Source organism: Anastrepha ludens, chromosome 2, assembly GCF_028408465.1.
Source record: "Anastrepha ludens isolate Willacy chromosome 2, idAnaLude1.1, whole genome shotgun sequence".
Lineage (NCBI taxonomy): Eukaryota > Metazoa > Arthropoda > Insecta > Diptera > Tephritidae > Anastrepha > Anastrepha ludens.
In genome coordinates this window covers 50,835,966-50,860,564 of record NC_071498.1, presented here as the reverse complement: position 1 = coordinate 50,860,564, position 24,599 = coordinate 50,835,966, and the positions used below count along the sequence as shown (strand labels likewise).

Genomic DNA, 24,599 nt, shown 5'->3' with positions numbered 1-24,599 from the left:
GTCGTTGAATTTTACTATTTGCCCGATGTGTATAGTAAATGCGGTGGCATACTTAACCAATAAAGCGTATGTTTGATAATACAAAAGAAAAACTTGACTTTGAAAATGCAAATTTTAATTAATAACACTGTGCAGCACAAAAAAACACACAACTTAATCCAACATCTTAAACTAAAGGGAACCAAATTGATGCCTGTCAACTTTTTAAACTTTATGTCTAGATATTTTTTATGCGAGGATGTGTTCTATCGCCACTTCTCTGGCTATTCGCTGTTAATGAGTTACTAAAGAAATTTGAAGGTACGGCATCGAAACTAATAGTAGCATATGCAGATGGCATAGCCATAGAAGTGACAGGCAAATACCTAAACACCGTGAGTGACATAATGAATAATACACTCGCATACCAATGTAACACCCAGGCAGGCCTAGGGATAAATGCTGATAAAACGGCGACCCTCGAAGCTAAACGACGTAAAACTAACTCTTAAAAACCACACAAAGAACCTTGAAGTAATTCTGGATAGCAAACTATCATGGAAGCACAATATATTAGAGAGGAAGAAAAAGGCCAGTAACGCACTATACGCACGCAAAAAGATGATGGGAGTTACATGGGGTATATCTCCTGCTTTAGTGTATTGGTGCTACTCAGCTATAGTAAAGCCAATATTACTATACGGCGCTCTGGTCCAGTGGACTGCGCTAAGAATACCGACATATAAAAGGCCTATGGAAAGTATTCAACGTCTAGGTGCACCCTGCACAACAGGTGTATTGAGAACTACTCCAACGGCAGCGCTTCAAAGAATGCTCAACTTGTCACCGACTGATATTGCGGTGGAATGCCTAGCAGCTAAATCCGCCGCAAGACTCAGCGCGACAGGCGAATTTACTGGTAAAACATTCGGGCATAGCTCAATAGGCATTAGTTTTAGGGTCCAAACGGACTATACTGTGGCAAAAAGTAAGGTGAATTTATTTGTCAAACTTCGCGGGATTAAAATTTCGCTCTAGTTATTTTTTTCATGAGTTGGCAGCACGATTAATAACATCCGGGCCAACTTCCATGTGAATGTCATTATCAGTAATATATTTACGCTTGTGTTTACCAAACGACCAAGAGTGCATTTTTCGATTTTTACAATGTCTGATTTGATTGAGCAGAGAAGTGCCATCTAATTTTGTTTGCGGAATGAAATTTCGGCTGCGGAAACGTTTAGCATGTTGCAGATGGCATTTGGTGATTCGATCATGTCGCAGAAAAATGTTTATAAGTGGTACAAAGACTTCAGAGAAAGTCGAGAACGTGTTGCTGACTTGGAGCGCTCCGGACGACCATCGACGTCAACAGATGACCAACACGTCAATAAAGTGAAGGAGTTAGTGCTCAAAAATCGTCGGTTGACTATTAAAGACCTTACTGATACGATCGGAATATCAGAAGGATCTGTGACAAACCATTTTGAAAGACCATTTGGGCCTACGAAAAGTCAAATCTCGTTTGGTACCGAAAACTCTCAATTTCTTGGAAAAAAGTCGTCGCGTTGACGTGTGTGAAACAATGCTTTCAGACTATCAGGACAAGCTCAAATGCATCATTACGGGAGATGAGACTTGGATTTATGCTTACGACCCTGAAACAGCCGACCAATCAAGCGAATATCGTGCTAAAGGCGAGGCCAGACCGAAAAGAGCACGTCAAAGTCGTTCAAAAATATAGGTCATGATGACAGTTTTTTTCGATTTGCGTGGTGTGGTGCACTATGAATTCCTTCCACCTGGCCAAACTGTTAATAAGGAATATTATTTGAGCATTATGCGTCGTTTACGTGAAGCAATTCGTCTAAAAAGATCAGAATTATGGGCCAACAACTCTCGGTTTTTGCATCACGATAATGCACCGTCTCACACTGCACTCGTTCTTCGTGACCATTTGGCCAAAAATTCCACGAATATCGTTCCGCAACCACCGTATTCGCCTGATTTAGCTCCGTGTGACTTCTGGCTATTCCCAAAACTCAAGAGACCACTCCGGGGAACGCGTTTTGAGATGATTGAGGAGATAAAAGCTGAATCGAAGAAGGTGCAGATGGCTATACTGGAAATGGACTATTGGCATGTTTCGGGGATTGGGAAAAGCGTTGGCATAAGTGTATTTCATCGAGAGGGGATTATTTTGAAGGGATGAAATTGATTTACTAGAATAAATAAAAATAAATTTTTCATTCACTTGCAAACTTCACAACACCCTCAATCACGTGAAAGGTACTGTTTATGCACCCTGCCTCAACAATGTGGACGAAGAAGAAATCGTGTCTGAATTAAGTTCACAAGGTGTAGTAGGAGCATATAAATTTCAAAAAATTTACGATGGCAAACCTTACCCCTGTGGCGTGGTATTGCTAACATTCGATCGATACAACTTGCCCTCTAAAATCGACATATGTTGGCACAATGTAAAAGTTAGAGAATACATCCCGAATCCCATGCGATGCAAATCGTGTCAAATCCTCGGGCATACTGCTAAACATTGCAAAAACTCACCCAGTTGTGTTATATGTAATCTCCCACCACACTCACCAGAAAAATGTACACGTGTCAGTTGTGCTAATTGCCAAGAGCAACACCCAGCTTCGTCAAAAGAATGTAAAAAATTCCAACAGGAGAAGGAAATATTAAAAATAAAAACAACCACAAAATGTACGATGCGAGAAGCCAGACGTCTCGCAACCAACTCAGTTCACAGCAACTCAGCTACTCCAACTTACTCGTCTATCACCGCACAACAAACAAATACACAATCCACACTCGCACCCTCCGAACAAACAACAAATAATCAATTGTCTCCAGAAATCCAACAAAATAACCAGACACCTTCCAACAACCATGCTCTTCATTCCATCGATTCTACAAATACACAATCAATCAGCAACAATACAAATTATACGGCTCTCCAAGGGAAAACACAGACAAATAATAATTACAACAATAATGAAACTACACCTTTTTCACTCAACAATCAAACAAATTATCTCAATTTTCCATCGCCATCCGGATTCACTCACGCAAGTACAAGAGTAAATAAGCAATCAGAGGTACAGAACTATAGCTGCTCAACTGAACAAAATGCTCTCCCAACGACATCAACATCATATAATTACTCCAACAACATCAATACCAACTTGTCAGAAGTAACGGACACCTATGCACCTTTAACAACTCTACCAACTGAACTCCAACATTTACCTCAATTCTTGAGTCAATTAAGCTCAAGTCAATACGACGAATTCGAAGAACAACACAGCAGCTCACTTAAATAAAGCCTACATACATATACGTACACAGTATAGATAAAAAAAAAAAAAAAAAAAAAAAAAAAAAAAAAAAAAAAAAAAAAAAAAAAAAAAAAAAAACTAGTAAAATCTTATTTGCATAAATCTTATTACATACATACATATATATATATATTTCTCACTATAGCAATGTCTCTTAAAGTAGTCCAGTGGAATATGCATGGATATCTTAACAATTACGCAGAACTCCAGCTATTAATTAAAGACTGCACCCCTGATATAATCTGCATACAAGAAACCCATCTGCCCAATAATCATACGCCAACATTTACTCCAAAATCCTATAAGTCTTATTTTTATAATTTTCCGAACACTCCAAGCCAAGGCATAGGTATACTAATTAAACACCATATTCCCCATTCTCTCATTCCAACCAATTGCAACATTTTGTCACTAGCGATTCAAATTGACTTAACATTTTCCTTGACAATAGTAAATTTGTATATCCCTCCACAAGTTCCAGTGCTTATACAAGACCTCTCGACCTTAATTCACATGACCACCACTCCATTCCTAATAGTGGGAGACTTCAATGCCTGGAGCCCGCTTTGGGGTTCAAAAGTGGCTAATAGTAGAGGAAGAATAATCGAAGATCTGGTGTTATCTGAAGACATTATTGTGCTGAACGACGGTTCCCCAACTCATCATTCGACAAGAAATACGTTCACACACGTAGATATTTCATTATGTTCAGCTACATTATCCACTCGATGTAACTGGAAAGTAAATGAAGATTTATTTGGTAGTGACCATTTTCCAATCCACACAGAAATACGCACAAATTTCCAGTTCCCCAAACTCCGCCCGACAGCAAAGTTCAAAACTGATTTAGCAAATTGGGAATATTTCCAACAGGAGTGTATGAAAAACTTCGGTACGTGGAGTTTTAAAAATATCAATCATGAAGCTTCCAAAATAACTAAGGTTATCAGATCAGCCGCTAATAAATCCATACCACAAACCAAGCCCTCCCTTATTAAAAATCAAGTGCCTTGGTGGAATCGCAATCTCCAACAACTACGAAACCAGAAACAAAAGTGCTGGCGTATCTTCAAGTCTTCCCAAACTATTTCTAATCTAATCGAATTCAAAAAAGCGAATTCAGTTTTTAGAAAGCAACTAAGGGAATCCAAGAGAACTACTTTTCAAGAGTTTACCTCAAAAATTACACCACTTTGCTCCACCCACAAGATATGGTCCAACATCAAATCGTTGACTGGCACTCCACCTTCGCGTATCCGACTCATTAGGTCAAATAATTCTTTAATCTCCAATCCCGTTGAAATTGCTACAGCTTTCGCTGATACATGGTCTAACCTCTCTAAAGACTGTAACTTCTCTAATGAATATATATTAAAAAAATCAGAAATGTTAAAATTAAATTATACACCAACATCTCCCTATGGTTCAGCCAGTTACCTGGAAGTAGACATTTCCTTTACCGAGCTGGAATTTGCGATCTCCCACGCCAAAGGTAAAACACCAGGAATTGACCGTATCTCCTACCCCATGATCAAAAACCTACCATTAAATGGAAAGAGAAAATTAATTGAACTTTACAACATAATGCTTGAAAAAGGCCTCTATCCCCACACTTGGCTCAATGCAGTCGTCGTACCCATACCCAAGCCGAATAAACCAGTTGATAAAATTGACAGTTACCGTCCAATATCCCTCCTCCCATGTTTAGCTAAAATATTTGAAAAAATAATTGCTGCTAGACTCTCATGGTTCATATCACAAAACAATTTGCTATCTGCCAAGCAAACTGGATTTAAAAAAGGGCACAGCACTATGGACCTTTTACTTCAAATTCAACACTTTGCGTTCGATGCTCTTTCTGTTAAAGGTCATGCTACTATTCTAGCCACTGACTTTGAAAAAGCCTTCGATCGCGTAGGAGTTCACACAGTCCTGGAGCAACTGCAACAATGGAACCTTGGTCCTAAAATCTTTGGCATAATCAAAGCCTTTTTGACCAAACGAAATTTTTGCGTTAGAGTCCTCAACCAGTTATCACAACTTTGCTCTCTACACAATGGAATTCCACAGGGCTCACCGCTATCCGCGGTACTGTTCACCATTGCATTTGACCAAGTAAGCAAAATTTGCGAAAAATACAAAAAAATCGACTACGGAATCTATGCGGATGATCTATTTGTCTTCACGAGAATCCCCGACTTATCTCGCACAAAAGATATATTTTCCAAAATCCTTATAGACATAGACAGATGGGGTAACACTTCAGGTGCATCACTATCAATCACTAAATGCAAAACGCTGCACATCTGTAAAAAACATAACTGCCCTCCTCTTAACTTAGCTTTCAAAAATACACATATAGAACAACTCAATAGTTTAAAAATTCTAGGAATTATTTTTGATCATAAGCTTGGCTTTAAGACACATTGCTTAGGTTTAAGAAAAGACCTAGCTGCCAGACTAAGTATTATTAAACTATTAGCATCAAAGAAATGTCAAATTCACACTAACGTTCTAACAAATGTCACAAAAGCACTAATTATGTCAAAAATTGATTATGGCCTGCCAATCTACGGATGGTGTGCCAAAAGCAATCTCCAAAAGATATATTCACCATACCACTCAGCAGTGCGCCGCAGTCTTAATGCGTTTCCAACTTCACCAACCAGAGCCATACTAGCTGAAGCCGGATTCTCCTCCTCAGAAGAAAGGGTAAAGGAAACCACGCTGAAATTGGTCCCCCGCTTAATGAATACAACAAATTATGTGCTATTTAATTGTTTTAAAAACATTTTAACCCACAAGCGGGTGTATAAACAAATATCCGCCCTAAGGCGCAGCGCAGCATTCTCCAAAAAATTAGATATTCTGCCTCCGAAAACATGTAACAAACCATCACGTCATCCTTGGTGGATCTTTAATAAATCAGCCATAAACGTTTGCCTACATCAGTATAAAAAGGCCGCAACTAGTCCTGAAGCTTACAGAGCTCTATTTCGCGAACAATTTGATAAGTATACTCAAGACAACTGGAGCTTCATCTACACAGATGGATCCAAAACCAATAATGTTGCCACATTTGCCGTAGTTTCCAACACAGGATTAATCATATCAGGTGGCTGGCTTTTCGGTGGAACCTCAGTCTTCACAGCCGAAGCACTGGCAATCAAAATTGCTATTGAATATGCGACAAAACTGAAGGGGAAATTCGTAATATGCACAGACAGTTTATCATGCCTGAGTGGACTCCAAAGCGTAAACACCTCCAGTAGTCTAATTAAAAATATTAAAGCAGCACTAAATACTTATCATAAAAAGATCAACTTATTATGGGTCCCGGGTCATGCTGGGATCCCAGGTAACGAGGCAGCAGATGCGGCCGCCAAACAAATCCACCTCCAACCCTGCCTTACTTTTGCAACATTTGAAAAACACGATTCGATTAAGACCGTTGCAGCATATATTCAAAGTGAGAAAGATAAGAATTGGAAAGAATTTTCATCCTGGTACAGTAAAGCTAACCCATCAGGACAAAAGCCCCACTTTCCAAATAATAACACTCGGAGCCAAACCACTACCTTTATAAGGTTACGCATTGGGCACATCCTCTTGACACACGAACACCTCCTCACAGGGAAACCCAAAAACACATGTCCTTGGTGTGGATCACTTTCCACGGTCGACCACTTACTAGATGAATGCCCCAATCTCCGAAGTCACAGGATCAAAATATTTGGCGACATTAAACCCTCCGCACTTCTTGAAAAAACTTCTTCTGAAAACATTCATAAAATATATAACTTTCTAAAACAATGTAAGTCAATAAAGATAATTTAAACTCCATAATTAGAACTAAATCAACACAGGTATTAAATACTTAAAGAAAGAGTCGTAAGCCCTGGCAGCTAGTACTCCTCTATATTTAGATATAAGCATTTTGATATATCTAATAAATAATAATAATAAAAATTTTTCATTTTACAACCAAATCCTACCTTACTTTTTGCCCACAGTAGTATATGACTCCGAAATGCAATTAGGTGGAGAAATTCCGAACAACTATAAAAGAAGAGGGATGGAAAAAAGGAATGAAGCCTAACCCAAATACTATTAATATATTTACTGATGGCTCGAAAATGTTAGACGGAGTAGGGGCAGGGATCTACTGTGCAGAGCTAGACATCAGAAAACCATTTCAGCTTCCTGACCACTGTTTTCTTTGCTGTAGGTAAGGCTGCGGAAAAAGCATTCGCAAAGACATCAAGCAACTCCAAAATATATATATACGTTGACAGCCAAGCTACGATAAAAGCAATAAACTCATATGAAATTTCATCTAAAAATGTTCTAAAAAGCAGGAAAGCCTCACTCTATGGCTGCACTCTCTCTATTAGCCGCAGACAGACGGTTGCATATCTATTGGGTACCCGGACATAAGGGCATTGCAGGAAACGAAATTGTGGATGAGATTGCCAAAAGTGCTCTTTACAGACAATTTGCACAAGAAAACGACATACTGAAACCTTAACATACGGTATACAAAGACATCGCTGCGGACATGAAAATACGGATAGAGAATAGGTATTAGTTATCGGACCAATACGGACTATATGACATCGAAAAGCAATTGGGTGAGAAGATTCCGAACAAGAATAGAAGAAGAGGGGTAGAATAGAGGTATGAAACCTAGTCACAATACGCTTAATATATTTACTGGTGACTCGAAAATTATGGTTGCAGTAGATGCAGGGATTTATTGCGCAGAGCTGGATATCAGGCGGCCAATTAAAATCCCTTTCCATTGCAGTATTTTTGAAGCAGAAGTCTTTGCGGTTGGAAAGGCTGCAAAAATAGCACTAGCAAGGGCGTCGAACAATTCCAACATAAATACATATATACGTTGATAGTCAAGCGGCAATAAAGGCAATAAACTCATATGAAATTTCATCGAAAACCATTCTAAGGACCAGGGAAGCCATTGAGAGACTAGCCGCAGACAGAAGGTTAGACATCTATGAAGTACCCAGACATAAAGACATTAAAGGATACGAAGTTGTAGATGTGATTGCCAAAAGCGCTGTTTACATACAAATCGAACGCTGTTTACATACAAAACGACATACTGAAACCTTTAAATGCGGTATGCAATGCCATCGATGCGGACATGAAAATACGGATAGACAGGGTGTGGAATAATCTAGCCACTTGCAGAACCGCGAAAATCATGTGTACACAGAGTGCAGATAAATACGTCCAATTCATACTAGCTCTGTCTAGAAAAGAAAGCAGAACTATTGTAGGTATGCTGACAGGCCATAATTTGCTAGCAGCGCACGCATACAAGATAGGAATTGTAAACAAGGATAGCTGCAGATTTTGCAATGAACTAGAAAAGAGGGAAACGCTAGAACACCTTCTATGTTCCTGCCCTGCATTTGCTAGTACCAGATTAAAATGCTTAGGAGCTTTAAAAATAAATAAATAAATAATTGGCGCGTACACTTCTGTTAGGTGTTTGGCCGAGCTCCTCCTCCTATTTGTGGTCGAACCAACGACCTCTCTGTGAATTCCGAATGGTAATCACGCACCAACCCTTTCGGCTACAGCGGCCGCTTAGGAGCTTTACAATATGAAAATTAAGAGTACCTCTCGGGGATAGAGCTCCAAAGTTTACTTAGATTCGCAAAATACGCAGACGTATTACAAGATGTCTACTACAAAGAAACGCAAGGGTCTAGCTCCATCTGATAACACTAAGGACCAATAGGTCTATGTGACGGCTTTCAGCCAGCCAGATCAAACTAATCTAACCTAACTTTTTATGCGAGAATATTTAGGAGTAGGGGGAAAATATTTCTTTTAAAAGAAATGAATTGAAAAAATTATATTTTTTCGTTGAAAATTTTTGGAACCAAATGTTTTTTTTAATAAATAAACAACAATAATGATAATAAATGTTTTCTTTACTTACTTTTTATTAAGAATTTTTAATAAAAAATTTATTAGTTTTCCAAATAATTCTTTAGAAGTACACAGAATATACTAAAAATTCAAACACAAATTTATAAGAATTGTTAAAATAGCTGTAAATTTTTTTTTTTTTTTTTCCTTGTTCACTTCACTCGGGAGCATAGGGCCTCGACAAAACTCTGTCTTAGGCTTCGTTAATCTATTTTGCTTTAGGGCAGGGTGAGGTTTACTACTTTTGTATAAGCAAAGTTTTTTCCCCCATTTTAATAAGAATTTTGACCAAAAATATAAGAAAAATATAATCCCAAATAATTTTGTTTTAGAAGTATATTTTATACTCAAAAATGTAAAAGTTTATAAAAATGGTAAAAATAACCGTAGATTTTTGATAAAAAAAATTTCCCTTGTTTTTAAATAAAGCCTCTTCAGATTTTTTAATAAGCATTTTAAAGAAATCAAAATATAATGTTTTCTCAAAGAGTTTTTCTTTATAAATAAGTTTTTTAGTAAAAAATTAAAAAAAAAATTATAAAAAAGTTAAAAGAAGCGTTGCAAATTTTTGGTAATTTTTGCAAAACACCCTAAGATTTTTCAATAAGAGTCTGATGAAGACATTGGTGTCCCCTTGACCTTTGTTAAAGAGAAACTACACAAATCCTTTCTAAAACGAGGGCTTCACTTGTTCCCTATCGATCTGGCTGGCAAAGCGATTGCAGCGAAAGCAGCGACACGCATGAATGCTATATCGAAATGGATTAAGTATCTTGGCCATTCGGCCATACTGAAGAGGAACACTGTTATCTCTTCCGACATAGACTATCATGTAAGTCTGCCATCACCACTCTTGCTATTCTCCTGTTCACTCCCAACTAGGGAAGAATGGAAGACAAATCTTACCGAAATCAATGGCCCTCTAGTTATATATATATACAGATGGTTAAAAAAAACAAGACGGTAAAGTGGGATTTTTAATATTTTCCAATTCCCCTCACATCGATCTATCATTTAGATTACCCGACTACTGTTGGGTACTCCAAGCGGAAGTATGCGCTATCTGGTATGCTGCTCTCTTAGAAAATAGAATATCACTAGAGGAGATCCGCTTTTTCACAGACAGTTAAGCGGCCGTTCGAGCACTCAACTCCTCTTATGCCCACTCAGATGTGGTTCGATCCTGTCTCTTATCTCTTAACGAAATAAGTGTTCAGAATTCTGTCCAAGTTATCTGGATACCGGGTCACAGTGGATTCGAAGATAACTGCAAAGCTGATGAGCTCGCAAGAGCTGGAGCTGCGCAATCAAATGTGAGTAACTTACCCACAATCCTCATTCCGCTCTCAACATGTAAAATGCTCATTGATCGAGAATTTCACAGCATTGCTGATCGGAGGTGGCGAGGGGAAACTACTTGCGTTACGACCAGACAAATCTGGCCATCTTACAATCTGAAACAGACACAAACCCTTATAAGTCTTTCGAAACGCGACTAAGGCATATAATATCTCTTATCACCGGCCACTGCCTTTTGGGCACTCACGCACGTCGGCTCGGGGTTCCTCAAAACGACCTGTGCAGATACTGCGAGGACGAAGATGAGGAAGTATCGAGCAGACATTTGCTGTGCTGTTGTCCCGGTCTAGCCAGAAGTCGACTCGCTCTTCTTTCAGTACTCTCGAACCTGAAAATCGAATCTCTCATCAAATTCTCGAAACGAATTAATATCTTTGACCAAAATCTACAATAAAAATCTCGGTTAGGTGGGGAAATCATATAACATAATGAGCTCTAGGGCAACACAACGGGCTCAACTTGCGGTCTATGTGGCATTCCGATGCGGGGTCACCCTTAAGCCAACCAACCAACCAAAACGAGGGCAAGATATAAACAGAACACTTAAGGTGCTGGGAGTCCCCCGCAATTCAATTTCCAAAAGTTGTGGAGATCCTGCAGAGAAAGAGACTGTTGAAGACTTTCTCTGCATATGTCCAGCTCTGGCGGCTAGGCGCTTGAGATTCCTTAGCGTACCCTTTGGGGATGGATTGAAGAAACTCTCAAGCCTAAATCTCTTTTCTCTACTCTACTACATCAACAGCACTGGATGGCTGTAGACGGTTTTCTCTTCCCTAAATTTTTTTCGCAGGTAGTGGTCCACATTATGGTATCAAAACGGCACGTAAGTGCTACTGGTAGTGTACCTGAGGTGCTCTTGCCATCTAACCTACCTACCATGATGCAAAAAAATATGCGTTTTTCTCAAAAAAAAATTTTTTTTTGCACATTTTTGAAAAACGCCCCCAGATGTTTTTTATAAGAATTAAAAAAATATATATACTTTCTTCAAATACTTTTTTCTATAAGTATATTTTATACTAAAAAATGTTTGGTAAAAAAAGAAGTTTATAAAAGCCATGAAAAGAATCGAAGATTAAAAGAAATATTTCGTAACTTTTGCAAAGTGACCTCAGAATTTTTAGTAATAATTTTGAACACAATAATGCACCTTCTTCTGAAATAACTTTTTTCAAAGTTTACTTTGACCTGAAAAGTTTATAAAAAAAAAAAAATAAAAAGAATCTTAGGTTTAAAAGAAACATTTTTTTGATTGCTCATATTTGATAAGTGGCCCCCATAGATTTTTTTGATAAGAAGTTTTAGCGAGAATATGATATTATTTTTCTAATAACTTTTTTCCATATTTTGACCAAAAAGCTTTGAGGCAAAAATTTTAAAAAATTTGAAATTGGTAAAGGAAATCATAAAATAATAAAAAAATTTCGTACTTTTTAAAAAATTTCTCATCTTTTTTGGTAAAACCAATTAACCAGTCGTCTTTTAGTTGCGACCCACTCACACTCAATTGTTTCATTGTACATTAGAGGCAACCTGGTATTCTTTTGAAAACAGAACTGAATGAAGCAAATAAAATGAAAATACTTCACTAAAATCATAATTGTTTGAACTCATTAACCGAGTGCATTTTTATTCGAATTTTATATAAAAAAGAGTAATGCAGTCATACATATATAAGTTGGAGTAATTGAAGAGCACCTCCATGGCATTTGCACTTGAAACTTTACTCAATTAAAGTCATTCAAGTAATGTCACTCAATTAATGTCACTCGATGAGTATGTATATAAATTCTAAAAAAATTTAAATAAAACTCACATATTTTTAATTACTGAATTAAAGCTAAAATTTTGCACCAATATCTAGAAAAGTTCAAAAGCATTTACAACTCGTTTGTGCGCCAAATGCAAGCAAATGAACTTGAAAGCAACTGAGCACTAAATGCAGCTATTATCAGCTCAAAAACGAATGTGTAAGCATTTTGACGTTGGCACAAAAACCAGCCAGCACATCGTGTATTGCATGTTTTCTGAGCGTTAAGCTAAATACTATGGAAAGGTCAATTTGCTAGTTCGAATGGAATGCAGCGAATAAATAACAAAGAAAACAAGAAATAAAATATAATAAAACCAAAAGTTGTAAAACAGATAACAAATAGAAAAATCAAGCCAAAACAACAGACAAAAAAAAAATTAAACAAACCATTATAGCTGCACGAACAACAAATACGTGGTGCAGCAAAAGCCAGTAGAAGCATAAATTAGTGTCAGGCGAATTGATGATTATGATGTTGATGGTAATGACTTGGATGCATGATAAGCAAAGAGCATTTATAAAAGAGTTACATGTGGCAAGATGAAAAACGAAAGAGAGAAACAGCAAGTAGCTACCAAATGCAGCAACATACCTAGAAACGCAAGTACATCAACATTTGTAAGCTGACAGCCAAAGATCTATTGCCAACACGAGAACACATAGCGGCTATTGGCATTTTGAATTAATGAGCTGGAAAAAGAAGAAAGAGTTAAAGCATGACCGGAGAGGCCAAGCGTAAAGTTAGTAGGAAAATGCTTATCGCAAGCATAAAATCGTTATATGTGTACGTATGTATATGTTTGCATATAGAGCCGGGTATATGCCACCTATTCGCAGTGTTTGCAGTGAGTTGACTGCCAAGTTTGTGTCTTAAGTCGTTTGTTCTGTTCAACTCGACTTTATATTTCAATTAAAATTTATGTATATAACGGCTGAATTTAATTTAATTAATTTGGATTCGTGCCATTTAAGTAGCGATGTGAAAGTTTAGTGTATTTACGTAAGTATTAGCGGCACAAACGTGCAAATAAGTGGCTAAAAGTAGGCAGAGACATGGAAAAATGGGTATTTCTGATGATTGGTCAGCGAAAATACTTAATGCATTACATAATGAGTCAATTAAATTTAAAAAATGCTCAAATATACAAATTTTCGAAAACATTTGTACGGAAAAATGGGTATATTTGGTAATTTGTCAGATAGTTTGTCAGTTTTGGTCACATTTTTCAACAAAATTCTTATGTACGAGTACTAGTACTTTAAGCTTTCAATAAGCTGCACGTATTTCATTCAAACTCTTGAGTGGTTCTTCAATTATAAAAATATACGTGTACACTTTTGCTTTCATCTTTTTTTCTGCTCACAATTAAGCCACTATTTTCTATTTCGAAGTACTTTTCGTTAGCATTTACTTTTTTCCATATTTAGGGTGTTTATCTTGCTAAATTTGTCTAAAATTCATTAACTGCGTTCGAAATCCTGTTCAAGGGGTTAGTAAAAAATTAAAAGAAATTCGATTTTCTAAAAAGTGCAAAACTTATAGATAGTAAGCAGTTGTAGGCCTGTTGGCGAAAGCGTTACTTTGGCAACGAGTACAGTTCGAAAAAGCGAAACAACGTAGCGTCTCAAACACTCAGTACCTATATTGGAGCAATATTTAAAATTTTCTATATAAATATATTTTTGTGCTGTTCTCTATATCAGTATTCACCAAAAACAGGCTGCTAATACTCGTGTTTCAAAAATATAAAGTGTTGGACATTGAAACAGATGGAGCACCATTTCTCCATGTGCTATTTCGAACACCCTTTGGCTCTAGAACAATAGAAGGAGGACTCGGACAGTCCAGGGGACTCCACGCCATTCAATTTCCAAACTCGTAGCTATGATTACCGATAATTTGACGATTGGCACGCAAAAAAGCTAGGTTTACCATTTTACCCCCACTGTAGAAGGTGTGGGAATCTTTCAGAGAAGGAGACTGTTGAGCACTTTCGCTGTAAATATCCGGGTTTGCCAGCTAGACTACTAAGGTCACTGGATGCTCCTTGCTTCGACAGCCTGGGCACAGCCAACCTAAATGACATCAATCTTCTCCATTATATAAACAGCTCTGGTTGGCTGTATATATTTTCCTGTTGGAGGTCTCATAATGGCATCAAAACAGCGCTTTAGTGAAACGTATGGAGTGCCAGAGTGGTACTTCACCCATTTCACCTACCTATCTAGTTGAACCTTTTTGCACTGAAATATTAGTTCAAACCTTTCTCAAACTTCAACTTAAAAAAACAAAAAATCACACCGGCACACTAGCAAATCCCGATATTTTCGGTACTCATTTCGAGGTCACGAAATTTTCACAGATATAGATATATTGATCTTTGATAGCTGGGTGTCTAAAACAAAAGCATTACTAATTACGAGCCGCTTAAGGTGGTCCCTCACCTAGCCTGATGCTCACTTCCTGACCAACTCAATTGTCTAGATTTTAATTTAGATTTTTGAATATTCGTGAGCCCACACATGCAAGATTACTACTTTGCCTTCAGTTTTTATTAAAGATAGTTAGAACTGCTAGAACTTATTGGGAGAGTGAATGCGGCTGTTGTCGATATACATATATATTTCGAGTTTTGGCCAAACGATATATATGTACATATATATATATATATATATATAATTGGCGCGTACACCCTTTTTGGGTCTTTGGCCGAGTTCCTCCTTCTATTTATGGTGTGCGTCTTGATGTTGTTCTACAAATGGAAATCGCCAAACGATAACTATTCATAAATACAGAGCGAGATAGCCCATCGCCATATTGCAAAATCTATCTTATCAAAAATGTGGTCTATATTGCAAATATGCTTACGTCTCATAGATGAAAGGATAATCCCTTATTAACAGTTCAATATATGCTTTAAACGATTTTCGCTCGGTAAGTCAGTTTTTTTTAGAGGCTATCATAGATATGGATTTCATTTTGCGTCATAATTAGAAACTTTCTATATACATTTGTTAACGCGAAATCCTATTTTAAAGAAAGTGTGTGCCTTTGGAGCGATGAGATGTTACAAAATCTGAATAGAAATAATGACACAAAATATTACAAAGACGTCAATAATGACGACGTATAGGAGATCGAGTTAAATTGGAAACCAACCTTTAAAAAAATCTTTCTAAAATGTCCACAAAATTCAACAAATTTCCGAATTCACTTAATAGAAATTTCATATTTGTTGGAAAAAATATAATCCGCACTTGGTCATGGCAATTTACGACTTTTACGCACACATGCGTATATCGTCTTACAAAATTATGTCATTTTTGCTGACTTTTATTTATTATTGCCTCGAAAAGTCATTCACATCGAACATAAGAATATAATAATACGCTAGCCAAGCAATGCGCTCATAACTAAGCTTCGCTAAGACTTGGACTGCCACTTTCCAACTCCCACACATCTGTTGGAGTAAACTGTAAACACAAATAACGCAATGCCCTGAAAGCTTGTTACCACAAACTGTCCACGGAATGCTAACGAATTAACGGTCCAAAGGCGAATTTGGTCATAGGTGTACCGTTACGCAAGTATTTCAAAATAATCACGAAATTCCAAAAAATGTGCAAATAAGGCAAATAAAATGGGCAAATAAATTTATGAAAAAATCCAACTATAAGCACAAACTATCATAAAAACAATGCCGACATTGGGCACGCAGCTGAGCAAGTGAGTCATTACAAAAAAATTGTAGGCATGTGACTGAGTGTGTAAATGTGTAGTAAGTGTGAATGTGGCTGAATGAGTGACCGGCGTAAAGCAGGCGACAAGCTATGCACGCGTGTTGATTACCTCATTAATAATTGTTATTATAGGTGCAAATTACTTATTGTATGCTAGGGATGTCAATATTAGCTGTAATTGTTGATTTCCAGATTTCAAGGTATGCACACTGTTATACCGAAACCAAGGGGCTAAATAAGCCAAATGTTTTCTATTGCATGTATTTAATTGTATTTTTATCTGTATTTATACTAATATATAAGCACATGTATTCTGAAATTCGTTTTCTTCTGTTCGCAAAACTTAAGTACATCTGCACAAATTTTTTGAAATTTCGGTTATGGTTTCTGGATGAATTTTTCATTGTCTTAGCAAAAAAAATTCTTGATGCTTTCCATTTCAATTCAACCGGGCTATTCGGGTCATGTTCTTCGATTTCGATGTAACTCAAATATGTTGCTCTCTGGTCAAAATAATGAAACACGTATTTTTTTGTTCGCCCGAAATAATTTTTTTCAAGAGTTATCGGCAATTTTGTTTTTCGGATCAAAATCGATTTTTTTTAATTCTATAGTAAATTTTTTTTTACATGCCCATAACTTAGTCAAAAATTAAACAATTTTAATAATTCTGGGTTCAAAATGATTGTCATTATTTACACGAGCCACTTCATGTAGAAACAATTGCAAAAAAGTAATAGGACTATGAATAAGTTCGTGCGGTTTTTTTTCGAAATTTGAAACTTTATTGACGTAAAATGGTTACAAATTTAATATTCAAAATATTGTCCATCGCTTACTACTACTTTTTCCCATCTTTCTGGCAATTCACGGATTCCCTTTGTGAAAAATTCGGTCGGTTTTGCCGCAATCCACGAATCGATCCATTTTTTGACTTCATCGTAATTACGGAAGTGCTGGTCAGCCAGGCCATGTTGCATCGATCGGAAGAGATAGTAATCGGATGGCGCAAGGTCTGGACTATACGGCGGGTGGGGTAGGACATCCCATTTGAGCGTTTCTAAGTATGTTTTGACCACTTGTGCAACATGTGGCCGAGCATTGTCATGTTGCAAAATAACTTTGTCGTGTCTATCGGCGTATTGCGGCCGTTTTTCTCGCAGTGCTCGGCTCAAACGCATCAATTGTCGTCGATAGACATCCCCCGTAATCGTTTCATTCGGTTTCAGTAGCTCATAATACACAACACCCAGCTGGTCCCACCAGATACACAGCATAACCTTCAGGCCATGAATATTCTGCGCCGACGTCGATGTTGAAGCATGGCCAGGGTATCCATACGTTGCCCGACGTTTTGGATTGTCGTAATGGACCCACTTTTCATCGCCAGTCACAATTCGATGCAAAAAACCCTTTCTTTTGTGCCGTTGAAGCAGTTGTTCGCATGCCATAAAACGGCGTTCAACGTCTCTTGGCTTCAATTCATACGGCACCCAATGGCCTACCTTTCGGATCATTCCCATGGCTTTTAAACGTTTGGAAATGGTTGATTGATCAACTCCCAAAGTTTTTGCAACCTCTTCTTGCGTTTGAGCCGGATCTTGATCGAGCAATTCCTCCAATTCGGTATCCATGAACTTTGGCGGCGCACCCTCGCGTTCTTCGTCTTCCAAGCCAAAATCACCACTTTTAAAGCGTGCAAACCACTTCTGGCACGTTCGCTCAGATAGAGCATGCTCACCATAAACTTCCACCAAGATACGATGACTTTCGGCTGCTTTTTTCTTCATATTAAAATAATGAAGAAGAATTCCCCGCGAAAACACATTATTTGGCACGAAATTCGACATTTTCAAGTGTGGTAAAAATATTGTTGTTTACGCTTCAAATAAAAAACTTATACTGACGTTTGTGCCTTACGACAGTAGCTCTCCAATGAATGTTTGGAAATGTGGATCGATGGAATAATAATCAAGTTACGCCATCTGTTGTAAAACCACACGAACTTATTCATAGTCCTATTAGTTAACAATTTTTTATTTAGCAAAAAAGAAAAAAAAGAAAAATTTTTTCGAAATTCAATATTTCAGAAAGTGTATTTTTTTTTTTTATAACTTTTTCCAAATTAAGAGGACACCTCAAACTTCAGTTGAGCTGAATGCCCAGTAGCTAAAATGAGTTGTTTTTGAGTAATGAATTTTTGAGTAAAAAACCTATTTCGCACTTCTTGTTTTCTGGAAAATAAAAAATTGTCAACTACTTTCTTGCAATTGTTTCTACATGAAGTGGCTCGTGTAAGTAATGACAATCATTTTGAACCCAGAATTATTAAAATCGGTTCATTTTTGACTAAGTTATGGGCATTTAAAAAAAACTTTCGCTTATGTAATGAAAAAAATCGATTTTAAGCCAAAGAACAAAATTGCCGATAACTCTTGAAAAAAAAATTTTCCGGGCGAACAAAAAAATACGTGTCTCATTATTTTGACCAGAGAGCAACATATTTGAGTTACATCGAAATCGAAGAACATGACCCGAATAGCCCGGTTGAATTGAAATGGAAAGCATCTCTTATAAATGGAACTCCTTATAAAGTCTAACATACATACATACACACACACAGCAGCGGTGCTCAAATGCAAATCACGAAGAAGAGCGCTCTGCTGCTGTTAATGCAAACGGATTACAGCGCAAGGCAGGAGTTATGTTATCCGTGTTGACATACTTGTATAAGTGCTAATGTTAATATTAGTGTTGACTCTCATGTTAAATAACTAATATGTACAGATCATAGAGAAATACTTGTAATGTATGGAATTATGATATGTCATTTATGTCCCCACAAGTGAATATTTGTATACAGCAACTTACATTGCTGTTAGCATAAAAACACCGCTGCTGTGTTTATTTTGATTTTTAATTTTTTAATAACAGTACAGATTAACTAAGTAAGCAAATTATGATTAAGAGTATTCTAATTAGGAATTGATTTTAGAAAAGCGTTGGCGGCTTTTTTTTATTCAAAAGGCATTTTAATTATCTTATAATATAAGGTGGGTGAATCAGAAGTTTCATTTGATGAAAACAGCTACCGAAAAGAGCAATTATGACTACGAATGATCGAAAAATGGGCACTCAGCTATAATAAGCCACATAATTCTGGAAAAAATAAATGGAGATGAGTTGACATATATTTCGATAGCTGAATCAATTGTTATCCAACCGTTTTTTTTTAATATCCTAAGCAAACAAAAATAAAATTTTAACTAAAAAATACAGTAGATTCTGTTTTTATGCGGTATATACGTTCCGCAAGAAACAGCTTAAAAAAAAAAGCATAAAAAAAGCTACCAGTTCTATAGTAAAACTATAGATACGTTTCAAAAGTGCTAAGAACCGCATAAATCTGAAATAATGTAATAAAATCACATAAACTAAAAATTGTATTTTTAAAAATTATATCTTTATTTAAGAAACGTCAGAATCGAAAAATAAATTTACATCGTCAGAAATAGAATCAGACAATACCCGCATGTTGCGCATTCGTTTAGGATTTGGCGTAAAATTCCTTTCGTCACTTGAGGAAATGTACACGTCTGATCAGGATGGTAATGCAGGCGGTTCCATACTTGTAGGGTTAGCATTTTTGATGTAATCTGTGATGAGTTTTTTGCTTAGCTGGTTTAGAATCTTGTTTATATGTACGATTCCCTATAGGTCGACATGCATTTTTTAATTTTTTTAAAAACCGCACTATTTCAAAACCGCATAGAAACAGAATCTACTGTATCATAAATAATGTAAAAAGAACCGTAGTTTAAAAAAACATTTTTTGGTAACTTTTGAAATCGCCCTATGATTTTTCAATACGAACTTTCAACACAACAATGCACTTTTTCCTAACATATTTTTTTAGAAGATGGTTTTTTTTAATTTTTAATTCTTACTTTTAAAAATGGTAAAAACAAACTTTAGATTTAAAAAAAAAAACAATTTTCGCTCATTTTTGAAACAGACATTTTTGTAGGAATTTTAAACTTAAAATATATATTTTTTTTTTAAATAATATAATAATAAAATCATAAATTAGAAATAAAAAACTTGAAAATATACGAAGAATATAAAAATGCTCAAAAACCCCTAGATTTTTAATTAAAAATTCTTTTGCTCATTTTTTAAAAACGCCCCTCAAATATTTTTAATATATTAGGTATTTTGAAAACAAAAAAAGTGTTTCTTAAATACTTTTTTCTAGAAACGAACCGAAGACTGAAATAAAAACAAAAATTTATTTGGTAACCTTTGCAAATCACCCTCAGGTTTTTCAAAAGAATTTTGAGCACAATAATAATATATATTTTTTCTCAAATAACTTTTTGTTAGTAGCTTATTTTGTCCTAAAAAATTTATAAAAATGATGAGCAGAATCTTAGATTAAACAAAAAAAAAACATTTTTTCGATGGCTCATTTTTGAAAAATGCACTCTTCAAATTTTTAAAAAAGAATTTTGACAACAAAATTAAATAGTTTATCAAATAATTTTTTTTGGAAGTATATTTTTTCCTAAACACTTTAAAGCATTAAATTAAAATTTATATTTAGTAAAGGAAAACGTAGAATAATCAAAAAATCAGCTCGATTTTTAGATATTCTAAAAAAAAAAAATTCCAACTAAACAGATAAATTGTTTCCTTTCCCATTTCAAAAATTTATTGTTTGTCACTATTTATATTATAACATGAAATAAACTTTACTGAAAATCAATAATAGTATAGGGTTGCCCATATTCGATGGACCCGACGGATTTCGATGACTCTTTGGGCCCATTCCAATCGACGAGGCTTGTCTGCAGGCAACAATCTTTGCGTCAATTTAATCTTATACGGGAATAAATGCAAATCAATGCGGATAATTCGTTGTAAAGTGGTCCGAGCAATTCCCAACTGCTGAGAACGGCGATTTTGGGATGTCCTTGGCAACGCCTTGGTCGGTTTTGATTTGGCCTCTTTGGATTAGAAAGGGCATCACCAGTCGAAAACGTTGCGTACAAACGTTTAATGGTATTCTTAGAAGGCGCACTTTTCACATTATTTCATTTTTTATACGTACGTTGAGTTTTCACAATTGGCTTCTATTGTTGAATGTAAATTTCAACAATTTGGGAGCGCTTGCGTGGCGTGTACTGTTCCATGGTGAAAATCTGCTTGGACTGACGCTCCCAACGCGGTATGTCATTAAGCGATCTGACGTCTCTGTCAAAAGATACAGGGTTGCCAGGTGGGTCCGTCGAATATTGGCAACCCTGTACATATTAGTATACACTAGTTTTTTATATGTCAAAAATGGGAAATTTCTTTAAATACATATGTAGATTAATTTGAACTTTTCGCAATGAAATATTAATTCTAATACTTCTCGCACTTCAACTTAAAAAGAAATATTCAAAACCATATCGGAACTCACACAAACTTTTCGGTACTTATTTCGGGACTCCGAAATTTTTATATCATAAAAATAGATATGTAGTTCTATGTTAGCTGCGTGCCCAATCAATTTCTAATTACCATTCGCTTTGGGCGGTCCCTGCCCTAGCCACATACTCACTTCCTGACCAACTAAATTGCCTTGATTTTGCGTAGTGTCTTCGTGTGTGAATATTCGTGAGCCCGCACATGCAATAGCTTCTCGTGTTTTGTGCCATATGTAAACACACGCATATGAATATACAGACAAACATACATTTTGTTTAGCGCATCCGCAAAGTGTTCGGCTCAGCACAAATTATGATTTTTCATTGTTGTTATTTGATGTAGCGCTTCCGGTTAATCGATGGAAATAAAGTGTGAAAGGTGTATAATCCTCAAAAGTATGTATGTGTGCACATTTATACATATAAATGCAAGCAGAAATTAACATTTTTCGAACTTTTTTTTTAAATTTCCCATACTTTACATGTACATATGTAAATGTAAACATTGTTGACCGTTGTCGCCGTCAATAAAACACGCTTCGACACATCCGTCTCAGCGCGGTTTTTCCTTTTATTTTTCAATACATTTTCAATTTTTTTTCCACTTTATTTTTAAGCAACTGAAACCAACATATTTCCATTTCTTTCACTACTACTTTCATACCCTTCTCTACTCTCCAGCACCCTTTAAGTCATCGCTTTTCTTCTTGTCTTTTGCCTTAATCCTGATTTGAGCTCTACGTTGAGTTGAGTGAAGTAGGAACGTGCGAGGCTTAAATAAATAGTAATGCTAAAATTAAAATACTAAGTACTACTTTGTACATGTGTATGTATGTGTGCATGTAGTTGGGCAAAGCCTTTCATTGCTTCTTCTTTTTCGCCTTTTTTAATTGCGGCTTAAGGGCCTTTCTCGCCAAAGGCCGGCGCAGAGAGGCGAACGCATACAAATGCATAGGGACATTTACTCAAATACGTATATGAAGACACGTTTTTTATAAGAGTAAATAAAATCAGAAATGACCATCGATTGCTCATAATAATTTTCTGGGAAATTACACTCATTCAGAAATATAAAAATAACCCATTACTACGAGGTCAATTGAAAAGTTTTTGCAGTGAGTCATTTGAGGTTTTTACATTTAAGTAGATGAGTCTGTTATCTGTGAAAGAATTAAATTTAAGCTACAGATACTACAGACTTCAAATAGTTCCTGAATATAAGCACAGAAGACTTTGCCCCCTTTAAGGCAAATTTTTGTTCGGAAAGAAAAATCTTTCAAAAGGTAATCTGATTTAGAATAAATATCAAATAGAACCGTAAGGATATTTTGAAAGAAAAAACATACTTACACATTCAATTACGAAGATCTTAAAAAGTATTTACAAAAATACATAAGCAATATTGATGATGAAGAAAAGAACCGCGATTTTATCGATGATTCTAGCAATGGTTAAGTAATGCTTGAGCTACTGTCAGTGGAGCGATCAGTGTTAACCCTAAAGAATCTGATGTTGGAAAAGAATAGACACTTGAATAAGATAATATTAGAAATGACTTTTCTTCCGCCAATATATTAAGACTGTTGCCTGATGTTTCTTCAGCATGGGCTAGTGAAGGTATTTAGGTGTCTGGAGTTTACTAAATATATTACTTCGGGGCTTAACTTCCATAAATGTTCTTACGCTGCTTACGTAATATACCTTCTGCTCAAATATGAACGAGACGTTATCAATAAAACGGTCCGCGGATGACATTTGGCAAAAATAAATTTTTTGTTTTTTGGTAGGACTATTATAAGCTTACATGGCAAATTTCAGCGTGATATATCACATAGTTTGTTTTCTGTGCTACTGTAAACAAGTCAAGCTCGAGTGTGTTCTGCGAATTCTCTTTTATGACTTCAATTGTCTCAAAATGTTTTCCACGGAGCGGCAACTTGAGCTTGGGAAACAGGAAAAAGTGACATGGAGTCATATCAGGTGAATACGGTACTTGCGGGACGGTATTAACATTAAGAGCCGTCGTAATGTAAGAGCACGTACATATGCTAGTGCTTTTCAAGAGTAGTATTTTTCACTGGGAATCGCAATATGAATCTTAGTATAGTCTCAGCTATGAATAAGAAAATAGGAAAAAAATCTGAAGAGGGTGGTCTTCAAAATACAAAAAGATTTATTTTCCTTAAAAATTTCTAATAAAAATCAAACTAAAATTTTCCTAATGGTTTTTCTTTTTAAGTATATTTTATACTAAAAAATTAAAAACAAAATATAAATAAACATTTTCAAAAGTACCGAAGATATTTCATTTTAAGAAACGCCATACCATATTTTTTAACAATTGAATAAATTTTAAAATTATACAATTTTGTTTTAAATTTTTCATTACTAAATCCAAGATTACAAATAAACCAATTTTGACGTGCTAACGTTTTATATTTCGATGCAGCCGGCTGCACGTACCAAAAAATGCGTTGTTATCTTGCTAATGCATCATTATCTTGCTCATGCGTCGTTACCTTGCTTGAACTGCAAGCGAGAGCGCGGAACAAACGACAAAGAGGCACAATCGGCCTCCGCGTTCGGCAACGTTCGACATCTGGCTCTCTCCTACTTGAGTGAGCATATACAATATATGTATGTATATGCGCATTTGTATATAAATTCAAAACTTGTATTTGCATATGCCGTCTTCCTGTGTGCATGGTAATGAATCATTTCTCTGTTGAGAATAGGACGATGATAGGAAAAGTAGGAAATGAAAGGGAGTGTTTCGAGTGTAAAGTGTCTTGAAAAAGTCAAATCGATGATGTTGCCTCTTAGTGTTGTTAACTCATTAACGTCTGATGCACAATCGAAATTGAAGATATCTTTCATGAATTTGATGAATGTTTCGTAATTTTTCACGTTTGTGTA

The 24,599-nt window shown here is 36.0% G+C and overlaps 1 protein-coding gene across 5 annotated transcripts in view; it reads left to right on the top strand.

The window, feature by feature from the left end:
• The window catches only part of LOC128870782 (putative epidermal cell surface receptor), a 161,289-nt gene that overhangs the window by 55,860 nt on the left and 80,830 nt on the right, over nucleotides 1–24,599 (top strand). The gene's annotated exons all lie outside the window — the stretch shown is intronic.